This window comes from Corvus cornix, chromosome 1A (genome assembly GCF_000738735.6).
Source record: "Corvus cornix cornix isolate S_Up_H32 chromosome 1A, ASM73873v5, whole genome shotgun sequence".
NCBI lineage: Eukaryota > Metazoa > Chordata > Aves > Passeriformes > Corvidae > Corvus > Corvus cornix.
In genome coordinates, this window is record NC_047057.1 from 50801480 (window position 1) to 50814951 (window position 13472).

Here is a 13472-nt window from a genome sequence, read left to right on the forward strand (position 1 = left end):
CTCTCTTGGTGATTTTTTTTTTTTTTTGTATTTGTGAAGTAAAAAACAACAGAATCTTTCCAGGGCTTTTGGCAAGGTCAGAGCCTCTGCAAAATAAACGTGGGGGTGAGCTTCTGTACCCTCTAGATCATCTGCAATGGGACAAATAGGCATGAATTAGATTGAGGACCCAAATGTCCCACACTGCTGGAGATGTGGTACTTGCTTCTGCTTGTCTCTTGGGGCACCTCTGTTCTGCTGGAGTTAAGTGTTGTTCCTGGGTCAGTGGGAGTATGAGCAAATACCATTCGACCCCCAGAGGCCCTGGTAGTACAAGGATCCTGCCCCAGCACTTCTGAGTCCTGAAGGGATGTGTGCCAGCAGGAGAGCCTCTGGGAGACTCATCACAAACAGACTGCAAGATGATCCTGGAGGAACTCAAGCAGGAACAAATCCTGCATTAATTTGGAGTTGGAAACCTTTTCTCCTACTTCAACACCCTCCAAAATTAGATACTGTCTGTCCTTGGAGGAAGTAGAGAGAGATGGAAGCAAGTCTCTGTTCCTTTGGCTTTTAGCTTCAAAAGAGCTTGGAGGAAATACCCCACAGTCATAACACCCCAAAGTGATAAAGGCAAGGAGACTTGAGTCTGTAGTTGCCAAGCTTCCTTCTCTGATTCCGGGAGGTGTGAGTAGTTTTGGCATTTAATCCACTGGGAACAGATATCTACAGATGGTCCAGGGAACATCCAGAAGTTTCCTCAGAGCTGCATGCCTGTCTCCCTGAGGAGTGTGTGTGTGTCTCTTGGTGTGTATTTTTGTGTCTGGGTGTTTTTTCCCACTTGGGTTTGCAGGTTTGGAGTACAAGAGGGCACAACAAGCTTCCTATGTGTCATTTTCAACAGGATTGATGACCCTGTGTGTTTGTGTCTAGTGGGCCATCTTGTTTCTTTGTGCCATCCAGCTGGTGTGCGTGATCCTGGGCCTGCTTTTGTAGATGGGTCCTTTGTGTTTGCCTGTGTTCTGAGGGAGCCAACCCATGCCCTTAGGGCTATTTATTGTGTGCCTCCCCGTGCAGAGGTTTGTTGGTTTGGTGTTCTGGCCATAAAGCTCTTGCATGCATGCGAGAAGATTAGGGGCAGTCATCTGCTTGCTGGGGTTGGGTTTACATGAGATTATTTCTCTTCCAATAGAGAAAAAAAATGTGCAGGGGAGTCAAAGGAGCTCACCTTCCCTCTATAAAGCTGCAGGTGTGAGGTAGATGGGGCAATTACATTGTTCTGTGCTCATATATTAACTAGCAGGATGGGGAGGTGGGCCACAGGTCAGCTTCTTTAGAATAAAATAGCCTATCCTGGATTGGAAGGGATCCACAAGAAACACTGAGTCCAGCTCCTGGTTCTGCACAAGACAACCCGAAAATCACACCATGTGCCTCACAGTATTGCTCAAATGCCTCTTGAACTCTGTCAGGCTGGTGCTGTGACCACTTCCCTGGGGAGCCTGTTCAAGTGTCAACCACCCTCTGGGTGAAAAATCTTTTCCTAATATCCAACCTAAACCTCCCCTGATGCATTTTCATGCCATTAATAGAATACAATTAATAACAATGCTGCTTGCATGGTGTGTGTGTGTGTGTGTGTCAGCCTAATTCCTCTTCAGTTTTTGGACTGCATGAAGGAAGTCATTAGTTTCCCATCAGAGGTTATGCATGTTTGTAAATTTTGTACCTGAGTGCACGTGAGTGCTGTGGGTGGCAGGGTTTACCCAGGAGCTCTTGCAAGCATGTTGGTATTTATGCTGAGGGGAATGTCCTCACCCAGCTGTTGTGTGTGTGTTGTGTGCGTTGTGTTTGTGTGAAGCAGGGGTGCAGGAGGTGTCTGTTCAGGTGGGAGTGGAGGTTTCAGAGCACTTCCATCTGTTCTTGCAACCTCTCTGCGTGCCTGTGTGAAGAACATGGTCAGCTGGCCCAGGAACATGTGGATTTGAACCGGGCCTGGGTAAATGCAGATGTTGGGGCAGGCTTCTATCTTCAAGGTGGCTTCTGAGCAGGAAGAAAATAGTCTCAGTACTCAGATCGACCTTGAGACCTTTCTGAGCAAGACTGTATGATGTGGTTGCCTGGAATAGCAGGAGACTGGATTGTACATCCCAGGAAGCCAGCTCCCATCCAATGTCCCAAAGTTTTTTCAGCTGTTGCATGTGTGCATGTGTCTGAGTGAGACAGGCAGTCCCTCCACTGCTGTGGTGAGTGTGAGGGGTGCATCGTGTCCCTTCGGTGGTCTTGCAAGTCTGTGCAGAGATTATTTATGTCCGTCACATGTGCTTCTGCTTTCTGTCAAGGGACTGGGGAATAATTTCTTAAGAGCGACCCTGTGTTTGGTAACGTGGTTTCCTAGCAGGTATTGCCTGTGTGAAGTATTTGGGGGCCAAGCTGTGGCTGAGTCCCCAGCAGCTGGTGTACATGGATGCTTGTTTCTGACTGTGAGCAAGATCTCCCTTGGCGATGGCACATGTGGGTTTGGGGAGAGGGAGCTGGAAGGTCTTCCAGACGTACACGAGGGTATGTGGTTCCAGGTGCTTTCTGAGGAGCTGTTGCATTTCTGTGGTGGTGATTTGAGGAGGTGTATGATAGACAGTCTCCCCAGAGCAGTCACATGTGTGTGTTTGTGCGTGGATGAAAGGTTTTCTCCACCTCCTGTTACGTTTTTATGTGTCAAAATTTTTTTAGCGAACACCACAGGGGCTTGTATCCAGGTGTGGTTTCCCATGGCTATTGCACATACCTGTGTCAGCAGGTGTATAGCTGGGGTGTGTGTGTATGTGTGTAGCTCCTCAGGAGCTGTTGCTTGTAGCTGTGTGTTGCTGGCAGCTGTTGTATTTTCATGTGGGTGACTTAATCCTGAGAAGCTGTAGCCTCTGTGTGTGTGTTTGTGTGTGTATGTGAGATTGCCCAGCAGCTGTTGTTTGTGTGTATTCCTGGGAAGCTGTCGTGTGTTGTGTGTAGCTGCTGAGGAGCTGTTGTGGGGAACTGTGTGTGTGTGTTTGTGTGTGTGTGCAGTTCCCAGCAGCTGTTGCATGCGTGTGCTCATGTCTCCGGTGGAGGCCCACCCCTTTCCGCCTGCACCGGAGCCGTGGCTGTGCAGTGGAGGAGAGCTCGGAACTGGCTCCATGGGAGAGGGTCCTTTGCCTGTCAGAGCCTTCCCAGCCGGGAGAAGCAGTGCCGCCGGCTCTGGTCCCAGAGCCCTATCAGCCGAGCCTGTGGCGAATTAATCACTTGTGTTTTAAATGCCAATACAGCCCTTTCTGCCTTCTTCCCCCAGTGATGCGGATGCGGCGAAGGCAGCAAATCCTCCGGCTGTGCGTGCCCTCCCCGGACTGCTGCTCCATCCCCGCCTGTCGTGCTCGCGCGTGTGCATGGCTGGGAGCGCTGCCTAGGTGCGGCCGGGAATGAGACAGCTGCGGGGCAAGGAACGGTACAGCTCCAAGGGGTGACACGAGTGGGGGACATCCCCCCGCAAACACAGATCTGCAGGGCTGCAAGTTGCTTGAGGACCGGGGTCTTTTGTGCCTCCACTTCATCTCTGTCATGCCCCGTATGGAAGCTGGGAGCAGTCGCCCCTCCAGAAGCAGGTACGTGTGTGTGTGTGTGTGTGTGCGTGTGACACGTTTTTGTGTGCAGTCCTTGTGCTGCTGCCTCGCGTGTCCTCGGCTCCCGGCTGCCGTCCGTGTTGCCTCTCGGAGAAGCAGCTGAGATTGGAAAAGGGGGAGAAGGGCAGGATGCATGGATTGCCCTTTTCCTCCAGCTTGTGCACGCACTCCCTGGGGGTTGGATGCCTCTGATCTGAGGATGAAGGCAAGGGGTGAGTGCAAAGGAGATGGGAAAGTGGCCCAGGGTGTATGTGTGTGTATGTGGGGAGATTACGCCTACATGGGGTGATGGGAGGGAGGGAGGGAGAGAGGCTTGGACACAGGTCCAGTGTATGTGTGTGTGTGTGTCTATGTGTGTGTGTTTGTGTGTGTGAGCTCTTGCTTGGGACCGGGATGCTGAATAGGTTCAGGGCTTGCTGCACACAGCTGGGTTTGACCTGTCTGCATCTATTCAGACCTTGCAGAAGGAGGGGATATATGCATATCTACATATATCTGTATCTTTATCCATATGTAAATGTCTGTGTGTGTCTCCTTGTGTGTATCCATGTATATGTACAGGTATAGCTATAGGTGCATGTATATACCCCCCCACATACACGCATGTGCATGTACAGACAGACAGACAGACCTCTCTGTGTATTGCCTGCAGTTATGGGACGGAGAAGGAGCCAGTCTCATCCCTCAGCTGCCTGCTCCCCGCCTCTCTGCAAACTTTGTCAGGGAGCCTCTGCGGACAGTGCTGTGTCTGTGTCTGTGTGTCTGTCCGTGTGCAGTGTGGGAATATTCTCCTGGTTTGCATGCAAGGGAGTGAGTAAATCTCTCCTCTGCTCTTGCACTGCTCTGCTGGGAGACTGTCATTGCGTGGTGTCTGTCGGGTGTGTGAATGTGTCTGTGGTGGTGGAGTGAGCCGGGTATTTATGTAGGGCCCAGGACAGCTACTCGAATGTGTATGTAAGTGTATATGGATTGCCTGCAGGGTGTCTGCATGCCCGTTTATTCCACCAGAGAAAGCATGCCCACATTTTTATGCATAAGGATCTTCCTGCTTTGGGGCATGGGATGGCGGGGAGGAGAAGCTGAATGAATGAATGGGAGCAAAAGGAGGGGGAAGGAGGAGGGGTGGGGATGGGGGAGAGAGACGAACAGGAGCATCCTATTCTCATCCCAGGACAGGCAGGAGTGCACAGCTGCTGCTGCTCCCATTCCAGAGCTTGGAGTGGCTGGGGAAAGGCAGCATAAATCAGCTAATGCTGCAGGAGGCAGCATATTCAGGAGCTGCTGTGCGTAATGCCCTCTCGCGTGTGTGTGCTGGTGTGCCCCAGCCCTGCGCGCCTGCATGCAGCACACGCGTGCGTGTCCCGTGTCCGAGTGTGCACAGAGCCGGGCTGGCTGTACATAAACACCGAACATCCTCGCCAGCGCCCGGGGAAGGGCTTGTCTGTGATGGGGAGGAGAGCATCGCTCCTGTGCTGCGGGCGAATACATCTTGCACGGCCCGCGGTCCTTTGGCACCCGCTCTGGGCTCACGCGAGCACGGTGGGAGCTAACAAAAGGGGTGCACATGTGCAGGCCAGACTTAGGAGTTGCTCCCCTTCCTTCCCCCTAAAGGCTGGAGAGCAGGAGCCTTCCCCCCGGTCTGGAGGTACAGAGCTATAAACCAAGCTGTGGAGCAGGGAGAGGATTGCTGAGATTGGAGCGGGGGGGGTAAGGATTATGTAGGGAGCGGAGGGGGGCACCATGCCACTGGAGGGGGCCTGGGGACTGGGGAGCCTGGCTGCATTGCATGCTGCGAGCCAAGGAATTTGTCATGCACAGAGAGGTGGGAGGGAGTGGGAGTGTGTGTAATGTGGGGGAGCTGGGGTGGAGGGGGAGGAAGGAGGCTGTGCTGGGGTGTGAGGGAATTTCTGGTGAGCCCTACCTCCCCACACCCCCCTTCCGGGTCCCCACACATCCCGTCACTCCTGGGTCCCAAGAAGCGCAGCCTGACAGCATCGCTAATGTAATATTCAAAGGCAGATTCATTTGCATGGAACATGCATTATTAATATATTTAAATACAGCCCCCCTCTCGCCTCCCCGCTCTGTGCAGACCGTACCAGCAGCAGTGAGGAAGCTGCAGGGAGTGGAAGGGTGCCGATGCAGTGCCAGGGGTGAGAAGCAGACACTTCAATCCCACTGATTTCCCCACCCTAGAAACCTTTTCCCCACTCCCAACCCCTTCCCCATCTGCCCCCCTCCTCACCCCATTATTTTCGTTGGGGGGTGATTGGCTTTCAGGGCACCCATCCCACAAGCACGCAGATCTGTCGGCATGAAGCAAACTGCCTTCATTGCTTTTCCCCCACCAAAACCTACGACACCAAGGGAAGAACTGTGGATGCATGGCCTTTCCCGCTCCTCACCCAGCTCCAGGCAAAGTGGGTATTTGGGAATATGCTGTCTGATCCACTGCACTGGTGGAAAGCTACACTGTGGAGCAGAAGCCACTTGGAGGGTAGAGAGGGCATTTGGGAAAGGGGGGCATACAGAGGTGTAGTTTTTGCTGGGGGGCAGCTTGTGGTTAAAATGGGAAAGGTAAAAATCACAGGGAAGGCAGAAGGGAGGAAAGCATAGCTGCGATGATGGCCACGATGTTTCTTCTTACCTGGGTCATGTCAGAAGCCAGATGCAGCTCCAGGCAGAGTGCAGCTGCCTCATCTGACCCTGTTGAAGAGTGGTGAAGAGCTTTGCCCACCTGGGAAGAAAGCTACTGGTCATATCAGGGCCTGTTGAAACCTCCCAATGCTGTTATCTCCTGTGTCAGAAAATATCAGCACATTTGCTGAGGGAGAGAGACCTGGCTGCTCTCTCCTTCATCCTAAATACTGTGGGTTTTTTCCCTTGGTCCCCTGTAAGCATGGACCTGGGCTAAGTTGTTTCTTTTATTAGTGTGAGGGAGGGCAGAGGACATGCAGGGAATACCTCTGTCCTCACACTCCTGTGAGCTCGTGAGGGCCTCCTTGCTCTGGTAAAGGGATGTGATGTCCCAAAAAAAACTTGCAGCCCTTGCCCATGCCTGCACACCAGAGTAGGATGGGAGCAGCTTAGGTGCAGAGCAAATGTGTTCCAGCAAAATATCCCCTTTTCTGGGAAGAGAGGAGGTTTTGCCTTCCTCCTTCACGGAGGAGCAGAGCTACCCTGAGCAGTGAAGGATCCCAGGCTGCTGGCAGCTGTGGGGAAAGCTGGAGTTTGCCTGGTAGCTCTGCAGGTTCTGCAGGTCAGGATTGCCCAGACTGGAGTTACAGCAGGTGCTTGAGCAGTTCTGGAAGGAGCAGAGCTCAGTGTCCCCCAGTGCCTTTCAATGTGGGAAGAGGGTGAGGGAGGACATGGAATGAGCCACTGAAGGGGAGGCAAGCTGAATGCATGGGAGCCACCTCCTGTGCCAAGGTAGCGGGGGGCTGACATCCCTTTTATGGGCTGGAAGGGGAGAAAGCAGAACTCAGGGAGCAGACCAAGGGGCTGTGACTCACCTCCAGCCCTGCCCTTTCTCTCTGCTGGGTCAGGATGGGTTTCTCACAGCTGTGAAACAGATGAGTGGTGTATTTAAATCCCCAGATGAGTCAAGCTTGACACTTTGGACGTGACAATGACTGTGGGAATGCTGTTGTGTTTGCTTCAGTGGTGAGATGGTCTGGCAGCAGTTACAGCCTCACGTTAGCAGCACTGCATTTGTGCCCTGACTTTCCTGTGCCCCCCAGCTGGTGCTGGTTTTGTGCCTTGCTTCGCCCTGACCTCCTCTTTAAGGGTCTCCTGGGTAGCTCAGGGGTACACAGCCATTGCCTGAGATGAACCGCTTTCCTCACCAAATAATTTTCTGTCACTGAGGAGAAATGACCTCATTTTCTCAACATTCATAAGCCAAGAGGAAACCCAGTTCCAGCTGACCAGCTGAGGTACAGAAGGAGGGAAGGGCAGTTGTCACTCTTCCCACAGCACTTTAAAAGGTGGGAAACAAGCTACCAGGAGTCAGGTTGAGGTGAATGACTTGATGAGTTCTGTCCCCAGATGTTGCCACTTGCAGGGAGTCTTTAAAGATCCCCACACATCACTGGTTTGGGGAGTCTCAGTAGCTACATGGTGCCCTATAACACAGCATCAGATGCCATGGACATAGGCATGGGATCAAAACCCCACAGGTGAGTCTGTTCTGCTGTTGAAGGTGAAGCCTGTTCTGTGCTGACCTGACTGATGTGCTGGGGCTGTTCTTTCCTGTCTGCAGTCGCTCTGGGGAGTGCATCTCCAGCTTTTCAGCCCTTTAGCACAGAATTTCATTCCAAGTGATGCTCTGGGGAGCTGATGGTGCAGTATGAATTTCACAGAGGTGAGAAGCTGTGTCTGGGGGCCAAGAATTCGTGTTCTTCTCTATACACTGACACTCACAAAATGCTAGTACCCGTCTGGTTTTGGTAAGCTGTAGGGGAAAGACTGTTTGCAAGAAACTGTGGGTGCTTTTGACTCCTGTGGATGTCTGATAGCAGAGAGATGGAGCAAATACATCCTTGTGAGGAAGTATCATCAGTAACATGACTCAGGGAGGGGGTCACAGAGTAGGGGGAGGGATCCCTAGCTCTGCCACAACTGCCCCGTAGAGAGTCCCTTTCTTCCCCTCTGTGCTCCTCAGCTTTCACCTCACTTCTGAATAGCTTTGGTGATAATGTAGTCACCATGGAAGGGTCTGTAGATATGAAGACTGTCTCAGTATGATGCATGTGCTACCAGTTGCCTTAAGGCAAGGTGTCATATGTTTGTATTCATTCTTTCCATGGCTCATAGGCTCAATCTGCAGACCAGATGGGTCAGAGCTGCCTGTGTATTTTTAGGCTACTATGAGGGCTCCATGAGCTGCTCTCTTTCCTCTGGGAGCATTGGTTTATGCATGAGAACATGTATGTTTGTGAGCAGGGAGAGCACCATTTTCTGCTAGACTTTGTCCTGTCCTCTTGTATGCACAGGTTACTTGTGCACGCCCAGAGTCTCCATGCACGTGTGTGTCATTCTTGTCTCCTGGTGTTATCCCTGTGTGTGTGTTCCTGTGTGCACTCATGTGTGATGCAGGTGATTGTATGGGGGTTTATTTGTGGGGTGAGCACGTGTGTGTTTATGTGTGTGTGCATATGTACCCTTTCCACATCCAGGACTTGATGTCTCTTCTCAAGGTGTGCAAGTATGTAAGGATTTGTAGTCATGTCCCTTGGTCAGCTGCAGGACATCTGTCCCATCTGTCCACATGTCTTCCTCTCCCCACCTCTCATGAACCTGCTTCTTCCTCTCCCTGGGGAGACAGCCTCGAGTTGTAATACCTGGTGCCACATGTATGAAGTGAGGCAGCTTTCCTGATATCCAAATACTCAAGTACACCCAGAGACATCAAACCTTGAAGCACAAGGGAGACAGAATTCATGTTATTTCCAAGGCCTTAGTAAGATCAGTCTGGAAAACCCAGCATGCAAACTTGGGTGCTGTGCTAGATGAAGGAGGGTGATAAATTGGAGGGAATTCAGAGAAGAGCAGTAAAAATTGTGAAAGGGCTGAAGGTACTTATTTATGAGGAGAGATTAAAAGAATAAAATATGTAGAGCTTGACTAAAGGATGATATGTAACAGTTTGTGTGTATTGAGGACTGTAAACGCCAAGGAAAGGAGGAGACTGTTCAAGGTGGCAAAAAATGGGCAAAGTCAGAGGCATGGATGAAGCTGAGCAAAGAGGAGAAATATTTGTCTCTTGAGGATACATGCAAGCTTGCTGTTGTGAGGGCTCAAGCCATCTATGAAATAGAGTGGCAGGTTCATGGAGATGCAACTGCTGGCAGCAAGGAAACGTGGTGGTGGGAAGGGATGGAGGGAACAGGCTGCACTCGGCCAGTGGTGGAAGTGGAGTGAGTTGCAAGGCCTCCTCTTTATATGCAGCATTGCCAGGGAAATTTTGAGAGATGTTTGATTGTCTTTCACCTTTTATTGATTCTTCCCTGTGTCGTGGCTGGGAAGAACCCCCAGACACCGTTGTTGAGGGAGCAGAGAGGTGATACAGGGGGAATAAGTAAACAGAGTCTGATGGAGGTGGAGGACGTTATTCCCTCCACCCTCTCTGGCTGGAGAGGCAGTCTAGGAAGCAATCTTGTAGGAAGTGCCTGTAAGTGAAAAGGGGTTTTTCCACAACAACTTTCTAGGACAGTACAAACTGAACCTCCCAAAGCAAGGGGTTGACAGTGGGGTCAGGAGGATCAGACTTCCCTCCTCTGAATTCCTAGTCACAGATGGCCCAGAATTGGGACAACAAGGTTAGAAGGATTAATACCCCTCCTTTTTTTCCTCACTGCAGTCATAGGCCAGAAAAATTGAGTGAGATCATAATAAAAGGATTACTGTGGGGAGGCTGCCATGAATTGTGTGATAGACAGGTCAGGGAAATGGAAGGGAATTCAAGGGGGTTGGACCTGTTACAGATGGTCTGTTTAAAGGGCTCTGTGTTTATCAACAGGGAAGGGGAATTTGGTCTTAGAAAAATCTGGAAATAGGCATTGAGGGAGCTAGGGCTCAAGCAGAGATGTTATTCCCAGCAAGGATCTGTACTGGAATGTCTGGTTTAAATGATATGTGACCTCCTTCCAGCTTTAGGTCATGGAAAAAAAAAGTCTTTCTTGGAATGAGCTCTGTTGTTTGCTGCCTTGTCCATCCATCTCCAAAATGATCTAGTGCACCAAAATTATACCATTACTCAGAGCTACTCTTTGCCCATGACTTCTGGGTCAGCCTGGCTATGGAAAGCCATAGGGAATACAAAAAGGACCTTACCGAGCCAGGTCTGTGATCCTTCCAGTGCGGTATCTCCAGCTGTAGTTGAAAGAGGGAAGAGCATACAGGCAGGACAATTCCTCTGAACACCCTTTCAGCCTCCAGTGATGTGTGCCTGAGGGACCTGGTGCTGGAAGATCTGTTGTGCACCTTTTAGTTCTCGGTGGATTTGTTTCTTCCCTGAATTTGTCCAGCCAGTCCTTGAGGTCAGGTAAAGTTTTAGCATCCTCAGAACCTCACAGTAGGAAGTTGTGCAGCACAGACATGCAGTTTGTCTTGAACCTGTAGCTTTCTGGTTTAATTTCCTGACCCTTGATTTTTGAGAGGGAAGAGGCTGTTAGCACCTCTTTCCTCTACCCTTCCTGTGTCATCTGTGGTTTTATAGACCTGTCTCATTTTACGGTCTCTGTTGTCCCTTTTCCAGTATCCCTTCACTTTTCATCTCTCTGCATCTATCAGCTGCCTCTTTCTTGGCTACAGTGCTGTAGCTTTTAGCAACAGGACATGGGGCATTGCTGGGTGGGAAGTGACATTGCAGCAATGAGCTGCACCAGGTCCCACACAGGTGAGAACGGGGTCAGCTGCAGTGCCCACACATCAACACATGGTATAGGAGGAGCTGAAGAAGCTGGGCAAAGATTCTGAAACCAGTTGAAGGTGCCCTTAGCCATCAAGATAGAAATGGACAGGCTCTGAGGAGGCTTGAAAAATAAGAAGGGGATCTTCCATGATCTTCCCAGGCACAGAAGCGAGGCTGACAGGTTGGTAGGTCCCAGGGTTCTCCGTCCTACCCTTTTTAAAGATGGGTACAGTGCTTCCCTTTTCCCAGTCACCTGGAACTTCATTTTACTGCCATGACTTTTCCAATATCATGGAGAGTGGCTTGGCAACTATATTGGACAATTCCTTTAGGGCTCTGGGATGCATCTTGTCAGACTTATGTATGTTCAGGTTCCTCAGGTGCTCATGAACCTGAACTTAGAGTGGGAAGCACTTTGCTCTCCAAGTGCCCAGCCACTCAAGAGGTGTGGGAAGAAATGTTGCCACTGAAGACTGAGGCAAAAAAGTTGAGTACTTTAGCCTTCTCCTCGCCCATTGTTATCAGTTTTTCAGCATTGCTTACGAATGCAAAAACCTTCTTTTAACTTTCCTTTTCTGGTTAACATACCTGTAAAAGAAGAATGAAAACGAAACATCAGCCATCTTGTGATGATCTTGAAACAGAATAGGTAAAGAGGGAGGAAACAGGCCCATGCCAGGGAGTAAAGAGCCCTTGTGGGGTGCAACAGATGTTGGAGGATGCAGGGAAAGAAGAAGGTGCCCTCGCTAGTCCTTATGACATTTCCTACAGAGGAAAATTGTTCTGAGTGACCTTCGAGTGAAGGGCTGTGGGGGACTGAGGTGGGTGGTGGGAGGTCTGCTTAGATGCTGTCAAATGTGACCTGGGCCAGGACAGGCAGCAAGGAGAGTAAGGGACACTACTGTCAGGAAGGGGAGATGAGGCAAGTGGTCTGATGTGAAGGAAGGGTCAAGGGGTGGAGGAAGAAAGGTCTGAACCATGTCATAAGGAGAGATATTGATAATGATCTCTTTAGCAGGCACTTGCACCTTGGGATTTCAGTCAGGTACCCCACAGGATGCTTCTGATGGGGCAAGGAGCTCCTCTGCAGTCCCAGCACCCTGTCCCCAGCTTGGTCACATGGACAGTGCAGCTGCCTTGCTCTTCCTTACAGACCAAGGAAGGTGGTGGGACATGTTCTATAACATCATGAGTGTACAAAGCTTTTCTACCAATAGTAAAGTGTGGAGATGGCGAGGGAGAAGTTATTTTTTCTTCCTCCCCTCTCACTTTCTGTCCTTTCTTTTGTTGTGTCTCCTCCTCTATGCTGGTTGTAACCTTTCTCCCCTCCCTGTCTGCTCACTTAGCACTAGCAGCATCCTGCATCTCTGTTTGTTTTCCTTTAATCCACACAATGGATCAGTGACAGACCCCCACTGTAATTTTTTAAATCAAAGCCCTTTATCTTGAATTGAGCAAGGTCAGGGGAAGCTTCTTAAGGCATCTTTGTATTTTTCTATCTTTGCCTCAGAGCAACTTAAAGGATGGCTCAACAGGATTAGTAGAAAGCGCAAGATTGGACAAATGGATTTGGCAGGGGCTGGCTGGTGGGCCTGAGGGAGTGGGAACTTGCTGTGCTGGAAAGTGGAAGAGCTGGGCTCTGCTCAGGGCCTCCACTGTTGTCTGCTGCACCTCTGGGCACGTGAAGGCAGCTGGGCTGATGCTGAGTGCTGCCCTGGGAGAGAGCAGCCCAGCCCGAGGCACTGCTCCCTGCTAAGCAAGGCTACTTAGCACTGGCCAAGTGCTCCAGGGCCAAGGCACAGGGATATCACTCTGTGCTTCAGGGATCCTTGCTCTCAGTGCAAGCCCTTCTGCAAAGCCTGGAGGGGCACACTGAGGACAATGGAGACGTGCTGGAACAGCATGGGTCAGACCTCAGGAGCAAGCTAGGAAGCCGCTCCCTGCAGTTGCGGGTCCCTGAGACACGCTTCTCTCTTCGTCCCTATTCTGCTGGGTGCTGCTGGAAGAGAATTAGCAGTCCAGAGGTCCTGTCATTAGGCTCTGCTTCCTTGGCTTAGCTGCTTCTGCTTCTCTCCTCCCCTCTTTTGCCTTATGGTTTTGCAAGTGCTTGTACTAGAAGAAAGTGTCAGGCTTGCAATGTCTCCTGGCTGACACCCAGTGCATCCCTGACCCTTTGCTGCCCCAGCCCCTCACTGCTGCTGGCAGCACCAGTCCTCCCCTCCTCTCCTCTAGCCTGTGCTGGCACTGCCTGGGCTGGGAGAGGGTCTGCCCCAGGCTGCCCCTTCACCTGTGATGACCAAGCTGATTTGACCAGCCACCTGCACAGCCAGCCACCAGCCTGTCTGGAAAGGGACCTGTCCCTTCCCCACCACATGGTCAATCTGCACCAAGCTGGAACCCCCATCCATTTGTTCTCTGGTCCCCCAAGT

At 51.0% G+C, this 13472-nt stretch overlaps 1 long non-coding RNA gene across 1 annotated transcript in view; it reads left to right on the plus strand.

Annotated features, from left to right (window-relative positions):
• The first annotated feature begins 3038 nt into the window (after positions 1–3038).
• LOC104696298 overlaps positions 3039–13472 on the plus strand; it is a 49204-nt gene continuing 38770 nt past the window's right edge. The window contains exon 1 of the long non-coding RNA XR_753000.3: positions 3039–3611. This is a non-coding gene — a long non-coding RNA (uncharacterized LOC104696298). The remainder of the gene's footprint in view (positions 3612–13472) is intronic.